General features: G+C 44.5%; 1 long non-coding RNA gene across 2 annotated transcripts in view; it reads right to left on the reverse strand.

Annotated features, from left to right (window-relative positions):
* LOC147822633 (uncharacterized) overlaps positions 1-25,460 on the reverse strand; it is a 187,668-nt gene extending 162,208 nt beyond the window's left edge. For both annotated transcript variants that reach the window (XR_015445451.1, XR_015445450.1), the window contains exon 1: positions 24,327-25,460. This is a non-coding gene — a long non-coding RNA (uncharacterized LOC147822633). The remainder of the gene's footprint in view (positions 1-24,326) is intronic.
* Positions 25,461-27,789: the final 2,329 nt, after the last annotated feature.

Below are 27,789 nucleotides of genomic sequence, written 5' to 3' on the forward strand. Positions count from 1 at the left end.
TTCTGTGCCTTTGTGTCCCTTCTTCAGACATGGCTCCTCCAGGGTCTTCCTCCCAAGATGAGTTCTTGTACTCAGCATTTCACTCCATCAGCTCTTCATCTTTAAAAGAACTTTGAATCTCCTCATCCTCCTTTGTCAAGAAAGAAGACAGATGGTCCAGGGGCAGCCTCAATGTCAAGGAGGAAGGGGGCCTGTGTGTGATGGAATTGATTAGGTGGTAAGGCCCTGGAAGAGGACCAAACAACAGTGTCCACTGAAGGATGAGGATGAAGAGTAGAATCACGTACTGACTCAAAATGGCAAAACAGGAAAGTAGAAGAACAGAATTCAGGAACAGTGTCATTGGCCAGCCAGGAAATATTGGCCAGTGCCTGTAGCAACATTTTTTAGTCATTCATATTTAGAAGGTAATATTTGAACAATTTTTCTTTGTTAAAATATGAAAATGTTACAGAAAAGTCCCTGGGGCCCACTGTCATTGACACTCCAACCCCAGTCCCAGGGTCACGTCTCCAGAGGCCACCATTTCCATGGGCCAAGCCTAAAGATGGCCCTTTGTCTCTTCCCTGCACCCTCTCTCCTCCCTGCTCCTCTTTTCCTCCATACATTAGAGAGTCAAACAGACTGTGTCTGTTGTAGACACTGGATGGCACAGCCAGATGAGACAGTTACACTATATCCTCCTCTGTTCCCTTCCTGAACATGCCCCATCACAAAACAATTATGCTACGTTCTGCCTAGGCCACGTAGGCCACGTAGCACTATTTGCCCCGCCTTCTCTTCCTGTTTGCCTTCCACTATAAATAAAGAGCCAGTGGTGCTCCAGGCGGCCATTAGCTCCTGACAAGCTATGGTTCCACCTGGTCCCAGCTATCAAGTGTAATCTTGGTCTCATCATCTTTTCTTCATCTCCTGCTGCTCTCCCCGGCTTCAGATCTTTTGTTGTGCAGCTCGTGGCCCACCATGTCTCAGGTTTTTGGGCATGCTTACAGAGCTTTGACCATGTCAGTGTATCTACATGTGTGTGTACACTAATCCAGGTTCTTTGTAAAAACAGAGCTACAAACCCAACATCCCTAATCCAAAAGTCCAAAAGCTGAAGTGCTCCAACATTCAACTGACAATCCAACATGCCAACATAATATCCCAGGTGGAAATTCCCACGCCTCACCTCAAGTGACAAGTCACAGTCAAAACATAGGTGCACTACAAATGTTGTATAAAATTATCCTTACCCATGTGTTTAAGGTGAATGTGAAATATAAATGAATTTCATATTTAGGCTTGGACTGTCATCCCCATGCTATCTCATTATGCTATAAAATTATTTCAAAATCCAAAACAAAATCCTAACTCTGAAACACTTCTAAAACTCCAAGCATTTCAGATAAGTGGTACTCTACCTTATTAAGACGCGTGCCTCCTTCCTGTGAAAATGGACACTTACACTGTTCCCAGCTAGCAAGCTGCTTGGTTGTGAGTAGATATCTTCAATTCCTTGTCTTATTGTTCAAGTGGCAGTGAGTAACCTGTCTCAGGAGGGGGGGCCATGTGGTCCCAAGGAACCAAGCCCGGGCCAAAATATGGATGTTACAGGGAAGAGGCTGAGATGGGTGTTGGGGTTGCAAAGGGCATCAGAGCAGACCCTGGTGGCCCATCTGTCACAGGTGGTATAGTGAGTCCCGGCACAGGTGGGATCCAGGCTAGATGACCCCATCTGGCTTTGTGAGTTGATAGCTCTGTGAAAGACTCAGCGTCATGAACTTTCTTGGATTTACTTAATCTTGAAAAGACTCCCACTGGCTAAATATTGTCAACCAAATATCACAGGTGATGAAATCGAGCCCAGCAAACTGGAGGTCATGTCTGGTCTCATATTTTTCCTACCACACTTGTCCCCAAGGTCACAAATAACAGCAGTCATAGAAATAACACCGATGACAATAACACCATGCAGTGAGATGCTCATTGTGTACCCAGCTGGGTTCTAAGGGTTTTATGCATAGTAAATTGATGAATCCCTGCTACAGCCTCATGAGATAGTCACTGCCAGTTTATGTCTTATATATTAAGAAACTAAGTGTGGCAGTGACCATGGGTGCCAGCCATATCTCCTATCTTGTCCCTTAGAAGGACTCTGGCTGACTTTCAGCTGCTAGTACCTGCATCTCTTTTCTCAGGGGCTTTTCATGATGTCAAAGAAGTCCTCTCTACCTGCCTTTGAAGCAAAGAGAAGTGTCGCCATTCCCTGGAAACAACCAGGACCAGCATGGTGAGAGTTGTTTAAATATCACAGCTCTCTTGCACTATGGGAAGGAAAGCTTCAAAGCACACATTTTTCTTGACTACCCAGCCTTCCCCAGCAGGATCCGTGATGGTAACTGTCTTTTTGACTGGCTTCCTTTCTGTTATGCTTTAGATCTAAAATGTCCCCCCAAAGTCTCATGTGTTTGGAAAATGATTGGATCATGGTGACGCTATACTGGTCAGTGGATTCATCCAATAATGAGGTCAGTGCTGAATGTGCTGTTAGGAGGTGGGGCCTGGTTGGAGGGGGTCACTGGGGTGTGACCTGGAAGGGTGGATTCTTGTCCTTTCCTCTTCCCTGCTCTCTCTGCTTCCTGACTGCAGTGAAGAGTGAAACTGTCCTCTGTTGTGCCCTTCCATCATGCTGCTTCAGCCTCGGACCAACCAATCATCAACTGAATTCTCTGAAAACTATGAGCCAAAATAGACCTTTCCTTTAAGTTGTGAGTTGTGGGTATTCTGTCCCAGCAATGGGAAAATGACCCATACACTTTTCCTGTACTGTTTTCCCAGTTGTATACTGAAGTTTCCTGTATTTTTCTGCATTTGAATACTTGTCCATATCTACTTCTTGGGCAACTAGACAGAAGACATCAAGGCATACAGAAATTAAGAAGATTGTTCAGGTCACCCTGATGCACAGAGACATCCCCATAAACTTGAGGACTTCACTTGTACTGCCGACATCCTAGCAGCCCAAATACCTGAGACCATCCTGGGGTGGGGGTGAGGGCCCTGCCAAGGAGGTAAAGGTTGCCCTCCGGCTGAATATAATGGGATAGGAAGGAGTGGCTTACTGTCTGATTCTTTGCTCCCCTTGTGCTGGGCCTGCAGGAATTCTCAATCTAAGGATATTTGCAAAGCTGCTTCAGATCAGCCCTGAACATCACTACAGAGGCGGGGTGGAGAAAATGGAAAAACACAAAGTTTTGCACAACAGGAAATCACGTTAGAAAGCTGTGAAAATCATGTATCCTTTTGAGGCATAATGGTTTTAATTTTCTCAGGCCCTGATCTCCCTGGCAACAATTTAGAAGTGCATAAGCATTCATGAATCAAAGTTGGGCACGTCTGCATGTTTAATTATGTGTTATTGGATGGAAACTTTCCTTTTGATCTTAGCATTTAAAGGGATTTACACTTTAACAATTACATTTGTTTTTCTCCTCCCAAAGTCAATGAGAGTTATTGAATAGTATCAGCATAGCTGGGGGTGGGAGGAGGATGCTGAGAAAGGCAGGGAAGATTTCTCCTCTTCCTGGGATGCAGTAATGTCTCCTTGCTCCTGTTCTTGAGAAATGGGTGAGCTGAGAAGTCTGCTCCACTGTATTGCGGGAGTCTGATAAACAAGCTTCCACTCACTGTAGAACATGTTGGGACTGTAAAGACCAGAGCTTAAATATAATACCGGCTAGTGATTAGGGTGTAGCTCAGTGATAAAGTCCTTGCCCAGCATGCTTGGAGCCCTAGGTTGTACCTCTAACACTGTAAAAAAATAATAATAATAATAATGTAAGTTATGCCATAGTCTCTTTGTGCTGTTCAATGATGCCCCCTGATAAAACAGCAAATCTTTCCAGTGACAAATTAACCCTACCTTCAGAACAGATAATGGTGATTGCCAGAGACAAATGGAAGCCTGAGCATCCTCAATAGAATTTGAATTGTTTTTCTTTTATTTTCCAACCCTTCTCTTCCCTCTCTTCCTTCACCTCCACTCCTTCCTTCTTCTCCCACCTTTATCATTTCCTCCCTCCTCCTTTCCACACATAGCATATTTCAGCGCTTCTGGACCATCCATGAGGGACACGTATATACACAAACTGTCAGGCATTCATAAGGTCTGGATACAGCGATTTCCAGCACTTTCCTGGAGAGATCCATTTGTACCCACAGGTATACATCACTGACTCAAAGATCACTGCTGTCTGCATTCCTTCCTCCTGGGAACTAACCCGAACTGTTTATTCAGGTATGAATTCCCTCTGCCAGACATCCATCTAGTGAACATGTATTGAGGCAGTCTACAAGTGCCATAAGTCTGTAAGGTCAGGCTGTTTGTTCTTTCTCCTGACTTCACCATGTACCAATTACTTGTCCTCACCATGTCTAGTCCCTGTCTGTAAAATGGGCATGATAAACTCTTCCTGGTGACAATAAAACCTATAATAATTTAGAGTGCTTGGCTTACTTCCTGAATATAACAAAACACTTCCCAACTTAGTGATATAGAATAGGATTTTTGGTACAGGAACTGACAACCCACAGTGTGGGGAAAAAATCTTCACCTGCTTTTCCTCAGACAAAGGTCTACTATCTCGAATTTATAAAGAACTTAAAAAGATTAGAACTCTCAAATTTAAAGACCCAATCCAAAAATGGGCATCTGAAATGAACAGACATTTCTCAGACAAAGAAGTAGAAATAGCAAATAAATACATGAAAAAATGTTCAACATCACTGGTCATTTGAGAGATGCAAATGAAAACAATGCTGAGATTCCACCTCACACCAGAAAGAATGGCTGCTATCATGAAATCAACCAATAACAAATGCTGGCGGGGCTGTGGGGAAAGAGAAACCCTGCTCCACTGCTGGTGGGAGTGTAGACTGGTGCAACCACTGTGGGAATCAGTATGAAGATACCTCAAAGAACTAGGACTGGAAGTCCCATTTGACCCCACTATTCCACTGCTGGGGATCTTCCCCAAAGAATTAAAAGAATCATACCACAGTGATATATGTGCACCCATGTTCATAGCAGCACAGTTTGTGATAGCTAAAACTTGGGAACAGCCCAAATGCCCATCAACTGGAGACTGGATCAAGAAAATGTGGGGTTTTTTATAAAATGGAGTACTACTCAGCCATAAACAATGAGAAATTAGAGACATTTACAGCTAAGTGGATGCACATTGAGGTGATACTCTTAAGTGAAATAAATAGGACACACATGTATAAATACTGAATAGTTTCTCTGGTATGAGAAACTGAAAGTGTAAATAAGGACTAAATGTATAATAGGTAATGTGAAATAGGAAGAAAAGGGGCAAAGGGGAAGGAAGTGGGAGGGCTAGGGGAGAGGATAGAAGGGAATGGGATTAATATGAGAAAATGGAAAAATAGGAACAAAATCTTTGTAAATAGGGAGGAATGGAGGGGTTGAAGGGAGGGCTGGGCAAGGGTGAAAAATAAGAACCAAGGGAGATTATGTAAAGGTGCAAATTTCCAATGATGAATGTCATTATATTGTAGACCTAAAATGTACCAATGATTAGAATGAATAATCTATAATACAAAATAGGAATAAAAGGTCCAAAGGGGTAGGGGTAGTGGGAGGGGCAGGGGAAAGGAAAGAAGGGAAAGGAAAAATGATGAGAAATGGAAAAAATGGAAATAAAGTCTTTGTAAATAGGGAAGGGTGGAGGGTGTGAAGGGAGGGCTAGGAATGGGGAAAAAATAAGAACCAAGATGCATCGTGTAAAGGTACAATTCCCAATGAGAAATGTAGTTGTGTTGTATACCTACAATGTACCAATAAAAGAATTTAACAAAAAAAAAAATTTTAAATAAATAAATATATAAATAAATAAATAAAAATAAATAAATAAATAAATATCTTAAGTTCAGCAAGTCATACAGTGTCTGTTGACCTCCTCAATATATGTATTGATCTGTTCTCTGTTGCTAAAACAGAATACCCGATATGAGGTAATTGCTGAAGAACAGAGGCTATCTTGGAAGTCAGGAAATTCAGGGGCATTGTACCAGTATCTTCTCCACATCTGGTGAGGATCTCATACCCAAAGTGTAAGCAGGTTCAGGTGGAGAGACATGAGAAGGCACCTTGGTTTACAACAGCCCATTCTTGAGACATAATCCAGTCCCACAGCCATAAAAACTCACTCATTCAAGCAAGGCATTAATCCAGACTTGCCCTCCTGTCAACCTAAGCTCCACCTCTCAACATTACTGCATGGAAGACCAAGCCCAAGAGGCATTTTGTGGGACAAACCATGTTCAAACCATAGCAACACATAAATGAATGAGTGAGGCTCTGTCCCAATAAAATTATATTTACAAAAAGAGTAGTCAGACCAGATTTGGGCTATACTTTATTTTATGGTTTAGATGTAAATTGTCCCCAAGTCTCATGAGTTTGGAAGATGATTGCATCATGATGCACTGTGTTCATCAGTGGATTTGTCCATTGATGGGTTCAGTGCTGACCGTGCTGTTACAAGTTTGGGTTTGGTTGGAGGTGAGTCACTGGGGGTGAAATCTAGAAGGACATATTCTGGAACTCAGCTCCTGCCCCTCTTTCTTTGCTTTCTGGCTGCCATGGGCTGAGAAGCTTTTGTCCACCAGACCCTTCCATCATACTGCTTCTGCCTTAGAGCCAGCCAACAGTACACTGAACCCTCTGAAACCATAAGCCAAAATAAACCTCTACTCCTTTAAATTGTGAGTTTTGCATATTTTGTTTCAGCAACAGGAAAGTGACTAATACACTTTGACAACTCCGGATTTAAAACAACAATTTATTGGCCTCATATTTTTATCAGTTGCTAATCTCAGTAAAGATCAGCTGTGTGATTTTTCTGCCCTTGGATAGCACTGCTCCTGTGTCTGAAGTGAGCTGTCAGGTTGGCTGGGGCTGGCTGATCCATCCAGAATGTCTTTGGCTGGATGGCTCAGTTCTGTTCCATGCAGCCTCTTGTTCTCTAGCAGGCTGGTCTGGGCTGTCCAAATGAAGGCTGAGCAGGGCTCTAAGAACCATGCTTGCTATGCATATTATCTCCTTCTTTCCCACATCCCACGTACCAGAGTAAACCACAAGGCCACCCCTCATCCAACTGCTACAAAACTGACTACATGGCAAGTGCTCCATAAATGTTAACTATTGTCACACACCCATGCTGTATCTGTTTTATAATAGAAATGGGAGAAACTATAAAGCTATGAAGTCCCAAATTTATAGTCCAAGATGAAAAATAAGTTTTGTCTACTAATAACTACTAGAAAGAAAGAAAATAAGAAAAGACTCTCCAGTTTGAGATTCAGAACTCAGTTGATACAAGCAAGAAGAACTCAGAAGCTAAAAAGCTAAAAAGCCCTGACAAGTTTATGTACCGCTTTGGGACTATTTCTCAAAGCTCTTTATGGCCATATAGTCTGAGGTAATATTTTGGGCCCCAGATGCCTGAACAGATAGTCATAGAGCCCTCCCCTCAGGATGGAAGATTCCACGCCAGGGTTTCCTTTTTCAGATACCCCTGGGTTGAACAGCCAACACAGCTAGTTTTCTCATGACATAAGGATGTCTTCATCCATTCAGCCTGCTATAACAAAATGTCATAGATTGGATGACTTATAAACAACCGTAATTTATTTTTATTTCTCACAGTGCTAGAAGCTGGAAGTCCAAGGTCAAAGCACTGGTGGATTTGGTGTCTGGTAAGGGTACACTTTCCTGGTTCCTGCACAGCACCATCTAGGTGTGTGCTCACAAGGGAAGGGCATGATGGAGCTCTCTGTGGTCTCTTTAATAAGTGTACTAGTCCCATTTCTGAAGGCTCTGCCCTCATGGCCTAATGACCTCCCAAAGGCTCCACCTCCAAACACCATCACATTGCAAGTGAGGTTTCAACATTTGACTTTTGGGGTGGCACAAGCACCCAGTGTAGGGCAGCTCCCTGATATCTAGACTAGAGGTCTCTGGCATCATCTCCCCTATTGATTTTCTTGTCTCGGTGACATCAGCAGAAGGAACACAGAGAAATTATAATATTTTAACAGAGTGGCCAACTCCAAGTAGGGAGAGCATTTCAGGTAGCATCTCAAGGGCAAGGTCTTCAAGGTGGAAAGCATGCTTAGCAGGTCAGTGGGTCAGTTAAGAGACTGACACAGCTGGATCAGAGTGACAAAGTGCAGCAGTGCTGATGGACGAGGTTATGCAGTAGCTGGGACAAGCTCATGTCACAGGGGAATGGTTCCCAACCTTTTGGGTGCCAGGGATCCACTTTATGGAAGACAATTTTTCCATGGATTGGGTCAGGATTTGGTTTTAGGATGATCAAGTGGATTATATTTATTGTGTGCTTCATTTCTATTAATATTACATTGTGTGCTTTGTATTATTGTTACACTAGATTGTCATAAGGAGCTCACAATTTAAATTCCTCCCATGCACTAGTTGCAGTAGGGCTCATGCTTCCATGTGTTGGGAATACACCCCAGACTCAATTTGTCAGTGCAGATAATAAAGCACTCAGACATCAAGAAATCTTGACAAGGCATGTTTACTTCACCAGAAGGGCCAAGCATGAGTTATCAGGCACTCAGCGAGGCCTTAGCTGGCTCATTGTATCCCTAATGTGTGAGGAGCAGCGCACCTTTTTCCCCATTGCCTGGGTTGAAGGTTCACAGTTTATCCTGATTGGCTAGTTTAGGCAGCACAAGGGTTGCTGGGGAGGGTTGCTAAGGGAGGAGGAAAGGGGTATGGGGTGCTGAAAGTCCTTGGCTATTGATAAGTCGTCAGTTTGGTGTTCCCAGAATCTAAACTGAGCAGATATTTCCCAAAACTCTCTTGTAAGGGGTGGGGTGGGGAGGGCAGCACAGGGTTGACTAGAGTTTAAGATGGAGGCATTCCTGTTTATATCCTTCAGTAGGAAAGACAGGGCTGTGGTTTCTCACATATGAGATTTGAATGCTCAGCTGATCTCATAGAAGGTGGAGCTCAGGCGGTGATGCCAGCATGGGGAATGGCTGGAAATACAGACAGGCCATGGTCCAGTACCGGGCCATGGTCCAGGGGTTGGAAAACTTCTGATAAAGAAGAAACACTTCAGGAAGACAAGGGTAAAAGCAGAAAGGCCAATTAAGAGATGGCATGGACTACAGTGATTCAGGTGAACCAGGGAGACATTGTTGGATTATAGATTATATGCAAGCATATAGAAATATGGAGATTTCCTAAGCATTAGTTATTCAGGGTGAGAGAGAAGAAGCAAGGACATTTCCAGGGTTACTGACCTGAGCCACTGTAAAGCTGGAGGTGTCATTGTTGAGATAAGGTAGACTGGGAAGGAATTCAATTTGGGAAGAAAAATGAAGATCTTGGTTTTGCCAAAATATCCCTATTTATGTAAGTCTTAATGTTGAATAAGAACTTGGTGTTTAAGAAAAGGATTGGGATAAAGTCATGAATTTAGAATACATCAATCCACACAGCATTTAAAGCCTTAGGTTTTAAGAAATCTCACAGTGAGGAGGTGAGGTAGAAAAGGCAGCTGAGGACTGAGCCACAGGCTGTATAATGTTTCACAGTCAGAAAGACCAGGAGAGCTAGCCATAGTGATGGATGCCTGTAATTGCAGCACTCTGGGATGCTAAGGCAAGAGGATTGCAAGTTTGAGCTTAGCCTGAACAACTTGGTGACTTAAAAAGATCCTGTCTTAAAATAAAATAATGAAAATTGCCTGAGGATGTAGCTCCATGTGAAGGCCTTGAGTTCAACCCCAAGTGCCAAAAAAAGAAAGAGAAAGGAAAGAAAGAAGGAAAGGAGGGAGAAAGGAAGGGAGGAGAGGGAGGAGGGAGAGGAAAGAAGAAGAAGGAGGAAAAGAAGGAGAAGGAGGAGGAGAAGAGGAGGAGGAGGAAGACAAGAGAAAGAGAAGAAAAAGAGAAAGAGCAGAAGTAAAGAAGAGAGGGAGGAAAGAGGGAGGAAAGAAGAAAAGATGGAGGGGAGGAAGGAAGGAAGGAAGGAAGGAAGGAAGGAAGGAAGGAAGGAAGGAAGGAAGGAAGGAAAGGAAGAAAGAAAAAAAGGAAAGACCAAAAGGACATAGCCCAAGAGGCTAGAAGGGACAGCCTGAGTTAGTAGGAAAATGAAGAGAAGCTGGTCTCTGGAAGAAAGTCTCCCAAGATGAGCTTCCCCAAACATTGCCAATCGGCCAAGTAAGATGAGAACCTAGAGTAACCTTACATTAGCCAGTGGAGGCCACTGTTGACCTTGACCACCGTAGTTGTGGTGCAGTTTGTGGGGAAGAAAGCCTGAGAGTCGTGGGTCCAAGACAGACTAGGACAGAAACTGGAAGTATAGAAAGCATGGGGGGATTTTGCTGAGAAGGAAAAGGAGAGGAATGGGCTGGTGGCCAAAGGAACGTGGGAGATCAAGCGAGGGACTTCCCCCATTAGGAGGTGATCTGGTGATTTTGGTGATTTGCGAGAAAAACAAACAGGCATCGTTTTAATGGGGGAGAAATACAGGCTAATAATGACAATACCGTCCAGCACTTACGGAGCGCTTGCTCCATGACAGGCACTGCTCTGAGTGCTTTATGAATCCATTTATTTATCCACCCAAGAACTAAGAGGTAGGTGCTTACTGTCCCCACTTCATTTGGGAGACAACTATGCTTAGAACCTGCACCCAGTAACTTCTTTCCACATTATGGAAACAGGCCCTGTTTAGGTCACAGCCTGTGGATGTGCAACAAATACTTTTCAATTTAAACTTCTTTGGCAGGTTAGAAACATTTCTTCCAAGCAATATGGAAGAGAGGAAAACAAATACTGTTCAAGCTTCAAGAATCTTGAATTCAAGGAGTTCAGTCTGGGTCTGTGGTTAGCTGTATGGCTTTGGATATCTTTCCCCTCTCTGGGTCTCATTTTTCTCCTTTGCTGGGGGACTGCTTCTCTACTTGTTACAGAGGGTAGAGGTGGTAATGACGGTAGTCCACAGCATCTCTACATACAGTTGTGCAGGTTGTGCATTATATAACCCTGGTGTCATCAAGTACATAGGCTAAATGTGAGTGGGGCCAGCTGGATTTGTTCAACATGATAACTGCTCTTGGAGGTACCTTCTGCCTCTGATGATTTTGTAATTTGCTGATACTTTTCCTCTATTCCTCTAGTCATTTTCTACTCAGGAACACTATTTGTGTTGAGGGCGACCCTATCGCCGTCCTGAAATATTTTCTATCTTACCTAATTTGGGGCACAACTTAATTGCACCCAGAATTGTCTGGGGAGAATACAATTGTTTTTTTCAAATTCCTCCAGCATCTCCACTCACTTTCAGAATCTCCCTGGAGAAATTTCCCTGCTGCAGAGGAATTTGTGCATCCTGAGGCAGAGAGGATGATTTGAAACTCTGTGTCCTTACCGGTGAATGATTTTGAGCCAAGCCCAAAGTACATTAGCAGAGGAATGGGGACAGGAGAGGAATCCACCACAAGGAAAGGAAGCCACTTTGTACAGAGAAAAGTGGGTGATCCTGGTAGGCTACCACTTCCAGGGGAAGGAGAGAGAGCATTGCTGGATTTGGAGTAGACTCTAAATCTGAGGGTATACTTCCAGAATGGAGTATTCCTTTGTTTAAAGGTACCCCAGCAGTGGGTCTGGCTAGCTGTGTCACAGACCACCATACACTTTGTGGCATAAAACAGCAGTGATCACATATGACTATCTCTCATAGTGCTGGGCTCCACCACGTGTTTCTCACTTGGGTCCCCAGTAAAGTTGCCTGGTGGTGGATGCTCCTTATGAACTGAGACCTCAGCCTGCTTCTGGCCAGAACACCAGCTTGGGGCTTTTATATGTGGTTTGAGTCCAACAGGATGGCTGGGTTTAAGCACAAAGATCCCAAAGGTGTCCAAGCTGATACACCGTCATCTTTTAGGATCTACTCTTGAGTGTCACACGGCATCACTTCTGCTATTTTCTTTTGTGAGAAATGATTCACTAAGACAAGCTCATATTCCAGACTCGATGAGTGGAATGTTGACAAATGTAAAGATGTTTTTTAACCCCACTACACAAAGGAAGGAAAAGAAGAAGGAGAGGCTGGCCACAAATGGGGAACCCCATCATTTGGGGGGTTAAATTGTCAGTGGTAAACTCTGCATTCAAAAGAAAAAAAAGTAAGACATTCTCATCTATGGCAGCACAAGGTTTGGCAATGAGCTATGGGAGTCAGTCTGTTATTTGTATGTAACACTCATGAATCACACCATCTCATGACACAAAAAGGTGGCTTCTTTCAACCAACAGAGTGAAGTCTGCATTTCTTATTAAGTGGACAGACTATGTTTTTCCAGAAACTGTAGACTATGTGGAGAAAACTATGGCTACAGTGCATTTTCTTGCATCTAATACTTTGATAATCACTGTAAAGCCTTATTCTATTTCTTAGAGAAATCAATGACAGACTATTGAATGTAACACTCAGAACAGAACATTTTCGGTGGCATTTAGCATCAAAAGGGTTCAATGGGTACATAGTGAGACAAGAACCAGGGTGGCCTGAGTGTTCAGTTAAAATATTCCACCCACTCTCTGACTCCTGGGAATGTCCTGAGGCGACAGGAGAGAGATGTGATCTTGTGCTAATGATTTTCCTACATGTAAAACCTGCGTGCCACCTGTCCCAATCATATGATTAATGCCACTTCAGATTGTTTGGATTGTTAATGTACTTATTTTCATTTTGTTCTTGCTCTACAGCCCCTGCCTTCTAGGACAACTCTATGCATTGGGTTGAATAATTCACTGGACTTGGGTGTAAACAGAAATCATCATTATTTCAGCTTCCAGTGTACTTTAAATTTAAACGATCCACCCAGTCCTTCCTCTCCAAAGCTATGTGACACTTCCATTAGGTCCTTCTACTTTTCAGGCAAGTCTAGGGCAATATTTCCCAATTATTTTCAAGCTTAAAAAAGATATAATAATAAAGATTGTCTTTTTTTGACAGGTGTTTTAATAATCAGACTAGGGTAACATACAAACTCCAAACTATTGTTCTCCTAAAAATCTCCTTCCCCCGGATCAGCCTTTCCTGAGCGGGGAGCCAGCAGTGGGAACAGGCAATGGATGGTCAACTCCGTCCTTTCAGTTCACTCCATCACTTTCTGGCTGTCCTTAGGCACTCCAGGGTTGGAAAGACTTTGGAGGAAAGGGAAGGGAAGGTATGCTTGACTGATACCATTGCATTTGCCAATGGACTTCCTGAAGGGGTAATGCTCTTCCCTATGGGGGACTTCCGAGAGTTCTTTGGAGATTTCTTTCCCCATCATCAGGAATCTCTCATGAGAAATTCCTTTAAAGCAGCCAATGTCTTCTCCCCAGGCTGCCTGGGTGCTTTCAGCTCTCCAATCAGTTTCTGGCCTCAAGTCTACCCTATTTGGGGTCACCTTGTCCCTGCTGGAAGTGTCCCTTTAGTGGATCCACATGGGGTCCACAGAGCCCTCATGAGATTTGGCCAGCCCCTTTTGGACATACAGGTCATTCTGGTAATGTCTATCTCTGCCCAGTGGGCAGCCGGTGAGAGCCCAAATCCCACCCACAGATTAGGCACAAGTGAGTTGGGCACCTAGTTCTCTGTGTCCCCTGTGATGTCCCAACTCTAGGGCCACAGGAATGCCCTCATGTGATTCTCTCACAGTTCCTCTCTCCTGACCTGGGTACCCACCCCATGCGAGGTGAGGCATAATATACTGATCACTGTCTACAGTAAAATCCTCCTTATCTTGGTTTTCATTGCTATTCAGGCAGCCTGGTTGAGGACCTTAATTAAGGATACTTGTGTCCTTGGCACCTCTCATCTTGTCCTTGATCTTTGTGATTTCTTCCAAAACTCTGAGAAACAAGGGTAACATCTCTTGACACATATTTTTTCTTTGACTTCATCTTACTGGAGATATTGACCAGAAGTAGGAGAAAGAAGATGGTCCTAATTAAAATTTACAGATGTTGAAGAAGCCTTCCCATTTGTTTCAAGCCTCAGGCAAACCAGTTCATGTGACAACCGTATAGGACCAAGGGTAGTGAAGTCTCTTCTTAGGGCATGTCTGCCCCCTGGGCTCTAGCACTTTAGGTGATCAAGTATTGATAAAATCTGCAGCTTGCATTTGCAGGTAGAATACCCACAGTGTCTTTACCTGCCTGACAACAAACCCCCAACAGTAGCCCCTTCATTGTAAATGTTAGACTACTTTGCAAGCATGAATCTGGGACTTTGCCCTCTTGCCAAATGGATCCTAGCTGGGGAGAACTTGCATTGCCTATACCAGGGGCATACATAGAGGTTCACAAACCTCCTAACAGCCCTCCAATGGGATAGCATTTTGTAGTGCCTTTAATAAGGCGGTTTTCGGAGACTGTTCCCTGAAAGGTCAGACCCAACCTTCTGGTTGACAATAGGGAGGCAGACACTGAAGCCATAAAGTGAGTTCTACTGCAAAAAAGAGAAGGATTGGCCGAGACATGACAGAGGTACAGTGCCCGGGCTCGGCTCTGGAATTCCCTTCTGGAGACCTTTGTCAGGTCAAAGCCAATAGACAAAGAGAGATGGATCAATTGGTCACCAGGAGAAATGTCAGGGTCAACACGACACTGCCTCTCCCCAGCCTCCTATCCCACTCCTCCTCTGTGACATCTTTTCTGCAGATGTAGTTTCAGATGGAGTGATTGATCATAGAATGTTTTTCCCCTCTCTCAGGCAGAGCCAGCCAACTAGTTTAGACGTTTCTATTAGATTAGAAGCCAGGAGATGAGGAAAACTCTGCCTCCCAAGGGAGCCATTCCCAGGTCACGAGCCTGCCTGGTGGAAACTTGAAGGAGAAATAAACAGGGGTGTTTTGTTGGGGGAGAAACTAAAAGAATGATCACCTGGGTAATTTATCTCTGCTCCTCCATACCCTCTAGCTTCCTCTCACTCTCTAGCCTGCCCTACCCTCCCAATGCCATTCTGGGGAGTCTGAACACCACTTCCGCTTTGTGGAGATGGGGAGGGAGGGGGTCCGAGGATGAAGGAGACAGAAGGGAAGGGAGGGGAAAGGGAAGTAAAAGTATCAACATGTGATATGTATCTGTGCTGATTCCCTGGGATGAATGTATTTATTATCAATACTAATAAAAAAATTAAAAATAACAAAGAAGCCTGTGCTGAGGGTGTAAGGGGGCAGATGCACTTTACATGCACTCCAGTGGACTTATGAGAGGTCTGAATTGGTTTGGTCATCTTGCTGTCCTTTCCTTTGCTCCCAGTGGTGGCATCTCCTTCAGAAACTCATCGTGGTGAGTGATGAGTGTGCTCCAGTGGATCAGAACATTCCCAGGCCTGTAACATCATGTTGACACTGTAAACTCTTCCTATTTCAAGTATTGGTCTGTGCCAATGGTTGAACAAAGACAGTTGGTTACATTTAACCTTTAAAGAATGTAGTTAGAGTAACCCTTGCTCCTTATAATTACAGAAACTTTGTTTGGTTTTCCACAAATTGACCTTTACCTCCCACATATGATAATCTGTCCAGGGAGAAAACCACCATCTACTTGGATGTGACTAATGACAGGAAGCTCACTCTTTGTAGAGATCCCCTTAATGTCTCCCTTACCCTGAAATTCACCTCTAAATATAAAAAGGGTTCATAGTCTCATAATTAGGAGTATTAGTGCCAGAGCACAATGTAATAAATTTATATTTGAACTACTTCCTACTGTGCATGAGATGGCCTTATTATTCTTAATAGATGCTCAGTAAATACCTGTGTCAGTGCTGTTTATCATCCTGAAGGCACAGTGAGTAATTTTTATGTACTTGGCCAGTCATGTCAGGAGATTTGAAAGATATATGAAGTCTGTCTGGGCAAAACTTTATTTCATTCTACTTTCTCAATGTTTAAGTAAATAAATTCTTTCTGTTAGGCATGATGGGCAATGCTAAAAAAATTATTAAGAAATGTTTCTAAACTTCAAAGATCCTAATTCCCCAACTAAAAAGAGATAGGAACTTGGCTACTTATTTCCACAACATGACTGAGCTATACAGAGTAATATACCAAGTATCACATGGGAATCTGAAACAGAGAAAACTTTAACACAGATACATGAAACCAGCCCAGCCCATGAAGGAAAAACTGAAATACCTGTGCATGTAAAAGTAGGTTGTGCATGGTCCCTTTTATCGTTCACATTTACTGAGGCAGTGTGTACTATATTATCACACTCCTTATTGGAAGATCTCAGCTTGCTCACAGGTTAACTATGTAAACTGGATTCATTAAGTTATGATTTCCAGAAATGCAGAATTTCCAGGAGAGTAGCAGTATAGAAAAAGCTATGATTGCCTAAGAAACTATCCTGAGACATCTATAAAAGGTGGCAAATCGTGTCTAGAATGTATGTATGTTGCATTATGTGCATGATAGTCTCATTTACCTATGATGGTCTATGAGTTCCCATGTCAGTGGCTTCTCATGAATAATTCAAACACCCCCCTGCTTCGTTGTAAATTAGTAAGTAGGTTTAAGGGTCTTGGCCAAAGACAGACCTTCCTGAAGAGCACTAAGCAAGTTTCAAGAGGATTCTCATAGATATCTTAGCACCTGTTTAACAACATCCCTTTCCTTTTTGATTATTTATTCATTTTAATTGGCAAATAAAAAATTGTATATAGTCACAGTGTGCAGTGTAATACTTTGATATACACACACATTGTGAGATGACTACATCTCTTTAGATACCCAGCTCTTAAAATATCTCAAAGATGTACAAAGAGAGTTTAAGATAAAAATATTTTTCATCAAGCAAGTGGTAATAGATTTCCAGTTACCTAAAATCTCCAGGATATCTTCTTCCCTAAAAATACGAGATAATCTCGTATTCGTGATATTACCTTCCCTGTGCTTTTGTTTCACTGTGATTTAAAAGTAATCACTTTCACCCCCGGAAAGCTACATTTTCCTAGTTCTATTTAATAGTATGGTCCTTTCATTTACTGGAGAGCAGAAAAGGGATTTAATTTTTTCTCTCTCGAATAGAAAATGCCTCTCCATGAATCAAGTGTCTTCTCAATGCTTGAAAACAGTTTCAGGCACAAACCCCCATGCAAAGGATTCACACGTTTACAAGTTTGGTAGCAGGCATAATCCACCCTGCAGGGTCCCTGCCAGTCCTTAGAAATCTTTTGCAAGAAGCAGCTGCTGACTTCCTTAGAAATCTGCACTTCTGTGGGGTCAGGGAGAGAGAGGCACTGGGTCAGGCTGCCTGACAAGGGTCCCAGAAGATGAAATACCCAGCGAGCACTATCCTGATGTGCTGGCAAGCAGGTAAGCCGGTGAGAACACACAGCAAAACTGTGAGATGCAGGAGTGTTATTGGATGGAGAGCCCAGGGGAGTTGTTGCCAAGCTCTTGGTACCCTGAACAAAGAATTGAGCAAGACACTCAGAAGGCAGAACAACAGTGAGAATTATTAAAAGTGAAAGAAGTGAAAGTACACTCCACATGGTGGAAAACATGCCAGTGAGAAAAGCCAGTGAGAAAAGCTCATGGCTTAGATAGGGGCAGGTACTGGGTCTCTTAAAGCCTAGGATTTTAGGAGGATCCACAGTTGGATTGACAGGAGTCATGGCCCAATGGGGTACCAGACTCACCCCACCAATTGGGAAGGGGTGTTCTTGACCGTACTAGGTTTTTAGTGTCATGGCATCCAAAGTCCATGCAGGAGAGGGGTGCAAAACTGCAATGAAAATGAGGTTGGCCACAGGCCACACTCATGTGTTTTTGGTTTTGTACATGTCTGGGGCTCTTGGGTGGGCAGGGATAGGATGACCTTTATCTGTCGTTCTCCTGATGTTCTGACATTATCATCCATGTTCATTCTGGTTTCCTGCCCCATGGCTTTCTGTTGTTTACTTGTCCTTGTTCTGTCTCCTGCCTTGGGAGGGCATTGGGAAGACAGATTTGGGGTTGTAGAAGCGGGTGCAGTGCTAGAGGAAGGGATGGGAGACTACCAGGTTGGGTTCCTGCACCAAAGTTCAGCCAATTGTGTGATGCCAACTCCTAAAGCAAGATTTGCCTGGACATCTGCAGGGAGCCTGGTCAAAGGGTGAAGCCCAGCACCACACCACACTAAGGTGAGCCAGGTCAGGTCTAAGAGACCGACAGGAAACAGTGAAAGATGGAGCAAGGAGGGAAAATGCTGAATGAACATTTAATTACAAGGTACAAATCTGAAAGTTGGTAAGGGTGAGTACCAAAGGGACCAGTTAGAGGCAGGGACAGATTGCACAGGTGGGACCTAGAGAGGTCCAAATCAAAGCATAAACATGGACATATGATGTCCTTTCTACAAGGTCAAATAGATAGGAAGGGGTTGTAGAAATGCTGGCTGGCCCAGGAGTATTTGCTTAGCATTCAGGCAGGATTCCTTGGCAAATGATGGTCTTATCACAGCTTCTCTTTGCTGAATTTTGCTTGCTGCTAGTTTATTATTTTGTTCCTCTTTCCTCAAGTCTTGCTCTGGTGGTGTGCCATTAGCCTTTCTTACCTAACGAGCCACCCCAAAGTTAATGGCTTCAAACAATTAACAATTCTGTGCGTTGATTGGAAGGTTATCTATGCCAGTCCCTCTGTCTATATGGATCTATCTATCTAGCCATCCATCTATACATCCTTCTACCCATTCTCCCATTATTTATCTACCCTTTTACCTACCTAATCCTACTCAATTTTGTCCCTATTCTTTGCTATCCTTCATCTACTGAAGGAGCAGTCACATAATATAGTGTAATTAAAAATTTCAGTGTGTATTTAAATTTAAAACCATATATCACAAAGAGACACATTGCCAGGAATTCCCCTTAAAATACTCTTCCTCACTTCAAACACATCCCATTAATCTTGCCATTTTCTCAGCAGCTCCTCTTTTGTGAGTGTCAGCAGTTGTGCTGTCATGGCTGCCTCGATGCCCTGAATCAACTCAAAACATTTTCCTTTCACTGTCATTTTGACTTTGGGGAAGAAACAGAAGTTCTATGTGTCAGACCTGATGACTAAAGTGGACAAGGACATGCCATGATATTTTTATGAGCCTGCTTGTCAATTTGATGGCGCTTAGCAGCAGCATTCACCATGTTTTTAATCAACACACACACACACACACACACACACATTTGTATGGGGTCATTCAACTTGTGAGTGCTGGACCTTGGATATGAGCCTTTTCTTGTCCCCAAATTTGCTCTATTCCCCAGTAACATATCACCTTGTTACGAAGATACAGAGGAAATGAGGAGGGAACAAGGAAGCAACAACAAATTCATAGGCCAGAGCCCTGGAATACTGAGAGTGGCATGGTTAGAAACAAATCTTCACCGGCTTTGTTTTGATTTTGCAGTGCAGTGCCAAGAGCTTTAGTCCAGCTCCAAGAAGTGCATTTAACAGTGCGGTGCAGGATGCGGGCACAAGGGGACTCTTTGAGAGTCTGAGTGATTCCTCCTTAGCAAGCTGCCTCCCCAGCATCCCCAGCCTGACAGCTTCTCAGGGCTGAGAACAGATGAAAGCTTTGCAAGACGCGCAGCATTTGCCTGGCTGCCCTAGGGGAGGAGAATACTACCCAGCAAATCAGCCCTCTTTAGAATCCTTCTTAAGGAAATGCATGATTTATGAGCCATTTAGCACACAGTCCCGATCCACATGGGTTCTAAATGATCTCAACACAGAAGCAGGCCTTGTTGGTGGCCAAGATGTGGGGCTTTCTGTGTACACCGAATCCTTCCTCTGGGTTCCAAGAGATGGGGAATGAAAACTGCACCTTACAGCTAAAGAGGCCCTGAGAGATAGAGGCTGCTTTGGGAGAAGTATGAGTTCACCTTCCTGCCATGGAATTTGCACGCCTCTGATCTGACGGTTCTGCTCTCTGATGTCTCTACAGAAACTCCTTTTAATGAGGAACTCGTCACTGAGAATGTAGAGCTAACTGGGATTATGAAGAGCAGGTTTGTTTGTAACAAAAGGAAACACCCTGTCAACATTAATGCTGCTGGCGCACGAAAAGACCCACTATGTGCTGCTTTGAAATTCACCCATGCCTGGATGATAAAGAATATTCTTCTCCACAGTCCTCCCTCACTTTCCATAAGTGGATTGGGGCTAATTTATGGGGATTCTGCAGGTCTGCTAATTGACAGCATAATCCAAAAGACATACAATAACCTCCTATGGCTTCTGTTTTTCTCATCTATAAAATTACAAGACTGGAAAGGTTAAATTCTAAGGGCTTCTCAATGAAAACACACCCTGCTTTATTGATGCCGTGGTTATAAAAATATGTTATTTAGACTTCTCAGTAATCCTGACTGTCCTTCTTCCTCATTTATTTTGAAGAGAATTTTCCACCTTCTCTAGCCTAAGAATCAGTTTGGCTGAAAGTGTGATCTCCCCAAGAGTGATAAATATAGAAATAATGACTTAGCTGGGCATAGTGGCACATGTCTGTTATCCCAGAACTCTGGGAGGCTGAAGCAGGAGGAACACAAGTTGAGGCCCAGCGCAGGCATCTTGGCAATTTAGTGAGACTCTCTCTTAAAATTTAAAAAAACTTTTTTAAATTTAAAAAAGAGGTGGAGATGTATTTAAAGAAAGGGGTAGAGATGTATTTCAGTGTGAAAGCCCTAGGTTAGATCCCTAGTAGAGAAAGGAAGGAAGGGAGGGCGGAAGAGAGGGAGGCAGGCACATGGGAAGAAAGAAGGAAGCAAGGAAAGAAAGAAAGAGTGAATGAACAAGGCCACTTATAAATTTCCACATGTCACCTTCCAGGCCCCTCTAGGTCTCTGTGCTGGAAAGATTTGGTTAATGCAGAAGAAAACTCTCAAAGTCACTCAAGAAAAGGTGATGGAACAAATAACTAGGACACTGTTCATAAGGGACATTAAATTTCTCAAGATTAAATACAACAAAAGCAGTAGTGTGAAGAGATTCAAAAAGAAGCACACTGGGCGTCGAGCCCGGGGCTGCTTTGCCGGTGGCTCCATACTTGAGCCACTGAGCCGTTTGTTTCCCATGTCCTTCCGCAGGCCTATCCGCAGAAGCACCCCACTGCCGGTACAGCTATTACCAGGGAGCTAATTGAGTTTGCTGGCCTTGAAAATGCATCAGGCTAGGTAATGTGATGAGGTAATGCTGAGGCTTTGCCCTCTGCGTCCCCTCCCTGATGTTACTGAGGACTTACTGATGATGAGACTGGAAGAAAAACAACACAGAATGGCCTTTGGATGTGCCTTGGGAGAGGCTGGCACCAAGCCTAACCTAATTCTCCTTTGTCCCCATGTGCACCCAAGATGCCAAGCTCAAGGGAAGCTGGGAGATCCGGGAAGCCAGGGAGGGGTCCCTGCCACCCAGCTCCAGGGTCCCTGCAGTGTGCCATGGGACCCGCTAGGCAAAGATGATCCTCAGAAGAAGGGAGCAGCAGACAGAAGATGCTGGACCACAGGCTCCAGTTATAAATAGAACCCAAATCAGCTGGATCTGGCCTTATATTGAAGGAAGAAAACCATGTCAGACTTCCAGAGGGAGGCAGTATGCCTACCACATGCTGACCAGAGCCCTGCAGGGAAAGCCAGTGGGGCCGAAGAAGGAAGGACTAGAATCCACCCCAGCTCCTCTGCCACTTGAAATCCACTGAGCCAGCTGCTGTGCCAGGTTCTGGGCAACGGAGAGCCAGGCAGAGCACTTGTCCTCAAGGAACACAGCTTCTAGTAGTGATAGGATAGGGCATTGATAAAAGTCATACAGCCAGGTGTGATGCTGCAGGCCAGCACTCTGGAAGGCTGAGGTAGGAGAAATGGAAGTTTGAGCCCAGCCTGGACAACTTAGCCAGACCCTGTCTCGAAATTAAAATTATGAAAGAGTATGAGGCTGTAGCATGGTGTGAAGGCCCTGAGTTCCACCCCCAGGAACACCTCCTCCCCGACTCAAGAGAAAGAACCAGACTTACAGGCAAATGCAATAGAGAGTCTAGAAATATATTCTTGTGTGTACGATCAAATGTCTTTGAACAGAGTGCCGAGAGCATCTTCTATGGGGGGTGGGGTGGAACCTCTGAGAGGGGAGCCTGTCAGTGGTCTCTGGGGAGCAGGCTGCCCTCAGGAGAGATTAAGGTAGCTCTCATGAGGCCTGGTTAGTTCTTAAGAGATAGTTGTTAGAAAAGAACAAGACTGTCTCCTCCCTAATCTGTTTGGCTCCCTGCCTCACCACGTGATCTCTTCCTCTCCCACGTGTTCCAGCCACGATGCCATCTGTCATGGTGCCATGCCACCAAGGGGAACTTGTCAGACCCAGTGCCATGCTGTTTGGACTTTGGGTCTCCACAACTGTGAACTAAATAAACCTTTGTCCTTCGTACAGTACCCAGGCATGGTATTTTCTTGTAGAAGTAGAAAAGTGGACAAATATACCACTCAGTGGGGAAAATAACTTCTTTTCTCTTTAACAAGTGTTCTGGGGAAACTGGATGTCCACAGCAAAAGAATGTGTTGAGCCCTTACTGCACACCACATACCAAAGTTAATTTGACCTGGACCAAAGACCTAAACATAAGAGTAAAATTTCTCAAACCCTCAGGAGAAAACCATGGGAAGAAACAGGTAAGTCCAGAAATAAGTGAGAAAGATTATTTCACGTACACACAAGTGTGACTAAGAAGACTAACTAGAGAACCATGGGGGAGGCCGCTGCTTACTGCTGGGGTCAGGAAGATGCCTCAGCATGTGGGAGAGTCGAGCTCTGAAAGATGAAAATGAGCCCACCCTGCAAGATCAGGGGAAATTGCTCCAGGCAAGAGACAAACTGCAAAGGCTCTAAGGAAGGAAAGGTCTTGGCAGTTAGTGAAGCAGAAAGATGGTACCTAGACATGTACCCAGTTGGAGGGAATGAGAGAGGTGAGCAGGGGGCAGAGGTGAGGACCGGGGACCTTGGGGGCCACAGTGGAGTTTGCATCTCTCCCATGGGGAAACGGGAACCCGCTGGAAGGTTCAGCTAGGGGAGTGACGTGATGTCATTTAAGGCTTTGGAGAGCTTGTTCTCCTGTCATGCAGAATGTGGGTCGGAAGAGAGTGATGGCGGCCTCCAGCCCACTCCGCAGTCAGCTTGAGTCAGGATCAGAGCCATGAGCAGTAGCTGGAGGTGGGATATGGGGAGGAGTGAGTTCAAGCTCATGGGGCTTCCTGCTAGGCTGATGTTACAGTAGAGGGAAAGAAAGAAATTTAAAAATAAGCTCTGAGCAACTGAAGAGATGCTGGCGGTGCCATTTAAAGAAATAAATATATATATAAGGAAATATATATTCACTTTTAGGGGAAATCCAATAGTTCTTCTTGGGCTATGTTAAATTTGAGATTGCTATTAAGCATTCTTCTGAAGAATTTGCACAGGCAGATGTGTATGTGTATCCATATGCACATGATTTTGAATATTTGTCTTATGCGCCACTCACATATAGGCATGAATACTGTGCATGCATACAGTGGTGCCTCAGTTCAGGAACACTTTCATTTGCGAACAATTTGGTTCACAAAGAGAAGTGTTTGGCAACATTTTGTTTTCGTTGGAGGACTCTTCATGGAACATGGCCATTTTCTCCAGAATCATGGAATAAATAAAGTTCGTGAACTGAAGTACCACTATATATGTGTGTGCATATAACCTTGAAAATCATGCATATGCATGCATGACCTTGAATAATAAACACACTTGCATACATGTATGCGTGTACATGTGACTCTGAGTAGTAATATGTATGTATATCTGTGGCATGGTCTATAGTACTTATGATTTTGAAAAACACATGTGTGTACCGTGTGTGTGTGTGTGTGTGTGTGTGTATTCAAAGTCCTGGGAGGCTGCAAGATCCCTCATTGGCAAAGGCTGACCCAGGAGGGCTCAGCCTTCCCACCCGGTGAAGGTGTGAGACAGCAGTGAGGTAGCACATGTACAGGGGAGCTAGAAGGAGAGCTGAAGGCTGTGGGGCCCTGGGAGCCTATTTAAGGAAGCCCCAGGTGTGTGGAGGTGGAGCACAGATGCTGGGTTTCCTGGCTCCCTCCCGCTCTGGGCAAGGTGAGCCGGGTAAGCTGGCTGCTCACCTCTGATTGCAGCCCCATACCTCTCCATCCCAGGGCGCTGGACAGCCCCATGCTCTGTCCTTCAGAATGGTACAGCATCTTCCCTGGGCCTTACCTTGGTGACGGGAACACAGTGTTCACCTCGCTGACAGTGCAGGGTCCAGGCCAGGCAGCCAGACACTGACCATAGGTGTTGAGAAGAGGCAAGGAAAGAAACCCCTAGAAGAGTTGGAATACTGAGAGCATTGGCCACTCATTGCTGGTAGATCTGGACTAGCCTCTCAGCCCCAGCCCCTTCTCGAAATCCCAGCCATTCTCCTTCCTTGTCAAGAAACCAGAGACTGGAATCAAGATCCAATGGACATGAGAAGCACAGCTTTTTGAAAATCACTCAGTTGCCGCGTTCTGGGTTCCCCACACTTTGCTGAGGCTGCTTGAAGCCAAGATGCAATAATGTAATAGAAGGAGTCATTCCTGGAGGATGCAGGGTGCCTAGGAGAGTCGCTACTTCAGTCTCTGTCTTTGCAGAAAGCCTTCTGATTAAATCCATCATGAATTATGAATTTTCATTTTCAATCCTCTCCTTCTTTCTTCAACTCCAGAAAACAGAGCTTCCGAATTCGTCCCTGGGGCATCTCTTATCTGGTCATTTTGCCCTTTAACTTTTGCACCATTACTAGCATCTTTTGATATCACCTCCTCTTTGGTTGCTAGCTCAGTGCAGGCAGAAAACTCCCTGCAATGGCTTCACATCCTCAGCAGTGCGATGACACAGTTGGCAGAGGCTCAAAAATATTATTTCCTGAGTGAATAAATGAGGGTGATATTTGTAGCCTGTCTGCCCACGTGCCTGCCCGCGCGCGCACGTACAGAGCCACTTCCAAGGAGCGAGATCGTTAAAATATTTTTTAAAGCTCGCCTCACAGCAGTATTGTCTGTATTATCTAAATCACCACTTGGCAAAATGGAAGAAAAAAAAAAGAAGAAAAAAAAAATCATTGAATTGGGCCATGAGAGCCGGGCACGAACATGTTGAGGATGAAAGCCATCTCCGTGCAGAGAGAGGGAAGGAAAAAGTGCTTCCCTCCTAATGGAAGAGAAATTTCTGTGCAGGGAAAAAATAAAAGGCAACAGGAAACAAAAGCAAGATGAATCGCTTCCATTCTACCAGAAACACAGCGAAACAATGGCGCTAAATGAGATACAATTCCTGACAAAGATCTCCTCTGTTCTCCAAGGGCTTTCATTGTGCAGCGCCTACCAAGAGTTATGTTTTATCTTCTCAAAAAGATCCAGTATGCTTTATTGTATGCGTGGTACCTCGTTGTGCCTCGCCGCCCCACTTGCTGGGATTTAAGTCAGCTATTGTAGTGTTCTAGCTCTTATCAGCTTTAAAGATCTAAAAAGCCCTGAGTTTGCAAGAATTTTTTTTAAAGGCCTTCTGGTTTGGCAGTGATAAATCCCCCGGGTCCTCGGATGACATGCCCGCTCTGTGAAGACCGCAGATCCTGTGATAAAAACGGTAGCTCCAGCTCGCCTCTTGCCTTTGTGGGGAAGGTCAGGCCACCTGCAAAGAAGAGAATTGCGAGGAAGGATTGGGCGACTGTCACCAAATGCAGCAGGGGTAGCTCGCTACTCCAGGCAGGAGTCTGAGGTGTAAGGAGAGGTAGCGATACAGTCCTTGAGCTCCAAGATGTCATGGTGAACACCAAGGTTGAAAACACAAAGGTGATCTTTTACACTTACACCCAAATGCTTGCTGAGCCACTTTCAAGCACTATATCCTCTTCTCCCTAAACCTCGGTTTCTTCATCTCTAAAATGGGGTAACAGCAGTGTCTGCTGCAAAGGGTTCTTGGGAGTAAATGAGGTAAAGCTCTTATCAGGGTGGTCAGAGTTCCCCAAATACCCTTCCTTGTTATTATTATTTGTACACTGAGCTTTTCATACCCTAGCATTCCTTGGTGTACTTTTTGATTAATACCTTTTTATCTCTAATGAATGAACAATTAGAACACAATTAGGCAGAGGGAATTGCATTACTTTTCTGATTAAAAGCCTGGTACTCAAAGTATGAAGGTTGAGGTCTTTCATTAGACAATGCCCACTGAACTCCCAGTGCCTCGAATTGCCCTTACCTGCACACAGCCTGTTCTCAGTCCTTCCCTCCAGGACCTGGGAGTGACAGAGAGGGAGTGTGTTGGGGTCTTCCCATGCAAGCTCCCATGCCCATGCCAAATGCCACTTCCCTTAGGAAGCCACCCTTTAGCTTACTCCGGAGCAGTGGTAGCTGATCTCTCCTCTGAGCTCACACTACAGTGTATGCCAGCAGTTCTCAAAGTGTGTTCTCTGGACCCCCAGCAGCAGCACCTGGGAACTTGTAAGAATTGCAAAATTGTAGGCTCTACCCCCAACCTAGTGAGCCAGAAACACTCCAGGGTTGGGGCTCAGCAACCTGTACTCTGCACAGCTTCCCAGGTAATAATTCTGAGGCCCACTCCAATTACAGCATGCCAGCTGTATCAAACTTCTATGGTACCACTTCCCTAAACTTCACTGCGATGTAAATCAGCACTCACCCAACCAGTGTCTGTGTCTTAATTTTCCTCACCTGTAAAAATTAGGATCGTCATGCTACTTTATAGGACTGCTTAAATATTAGAATTAATGCCTGTGTGATAGTGCACTCCTGTCATCCCAGCACTCAGCCTGAGCTACATAGCAAGACCCTGTCTTGAAAATCCAAAACATAAAGTTTTAAAAAGTTTAAAATTAGAACTAATAAATATAAAAGGTGAGATATAGTATGCCAAACTCTAGTCCCGTCCTGACTTGCCACTCCTCCCCAGCTGCTCGGGATGGCTTACAGTATTGATTTTTATCCCAAATCACCCATTGTTTTGCAGAAGACACCCAAAGGGGCAGCATATGCCCATGTGGAGGAAGTCTGCTAAACTCTCAGGGACCTAGGGATCTGCTCAGACCTCAGTGCAAAATCCTTAGAAATGAATTAACACAGCTTTTGTTCTTTCAGCACGAGGTGGAGTTTATGGGAAGGGAAGGAAGGAGGGCCGGCTGCATCCAAGAAAGAGGCAGGAAGCCAGAGTCAGGCCAGGACAAGTCAGAGGCCCCTGGGAACAGGGCTGTCGGTCACTGCCATCTGCCTGGAGCTCAGCTGCCTGGGAAGGGCCTGTCCTCCCTGGGCACATGAGCATGTGAGAGGACACTGGAAATGATACTTTCTGGTTCAGGCACCTTCATCTCAGCCCCAGAAGTGACTGTGTGGTGGCTTCCAGAAGGGAAGGACCCCTGGCTGCCCTGGCCAAGTCACCTCGTTGCTCATAGAGCAGAGGAGCTTGTGTGCCAGGCTGGGTGTGGCTTTGGTGGCCCTTGGTGATTCGAGTGATGAATGTGCCCTGCAAGTCCAGGCAGGGATTGCAGGAGTCTGGGGAGATTCTGGGATGTGTAGCCTTGGGTTACAAGAGATCCAGATCTCAGGTGGGCAGGGAAGGGGGGATCTCAACCAGAGCAAGAGCTGATCCACCCCACTGTGCTGACTCCTGAAACACTATCTGCTTC

This window comes from Heterocephalus glaber, unplaced genomic scaffold, assembly GCF_053883595.1.
Source record: "Heterocephalus glaber isolate CG9 unplaced genomic scaffold, H.glaber_assembly_v1.0 deba00001610, whole genome shotgun sequence".
NCBI classification, from domain to species: domain Eukaryota; kingdom Metazoa; phylum Chordata; class Mammalia; order Rodentia; family Bathyergidae; genus Heterocephalus; species Heterocephalus glaber.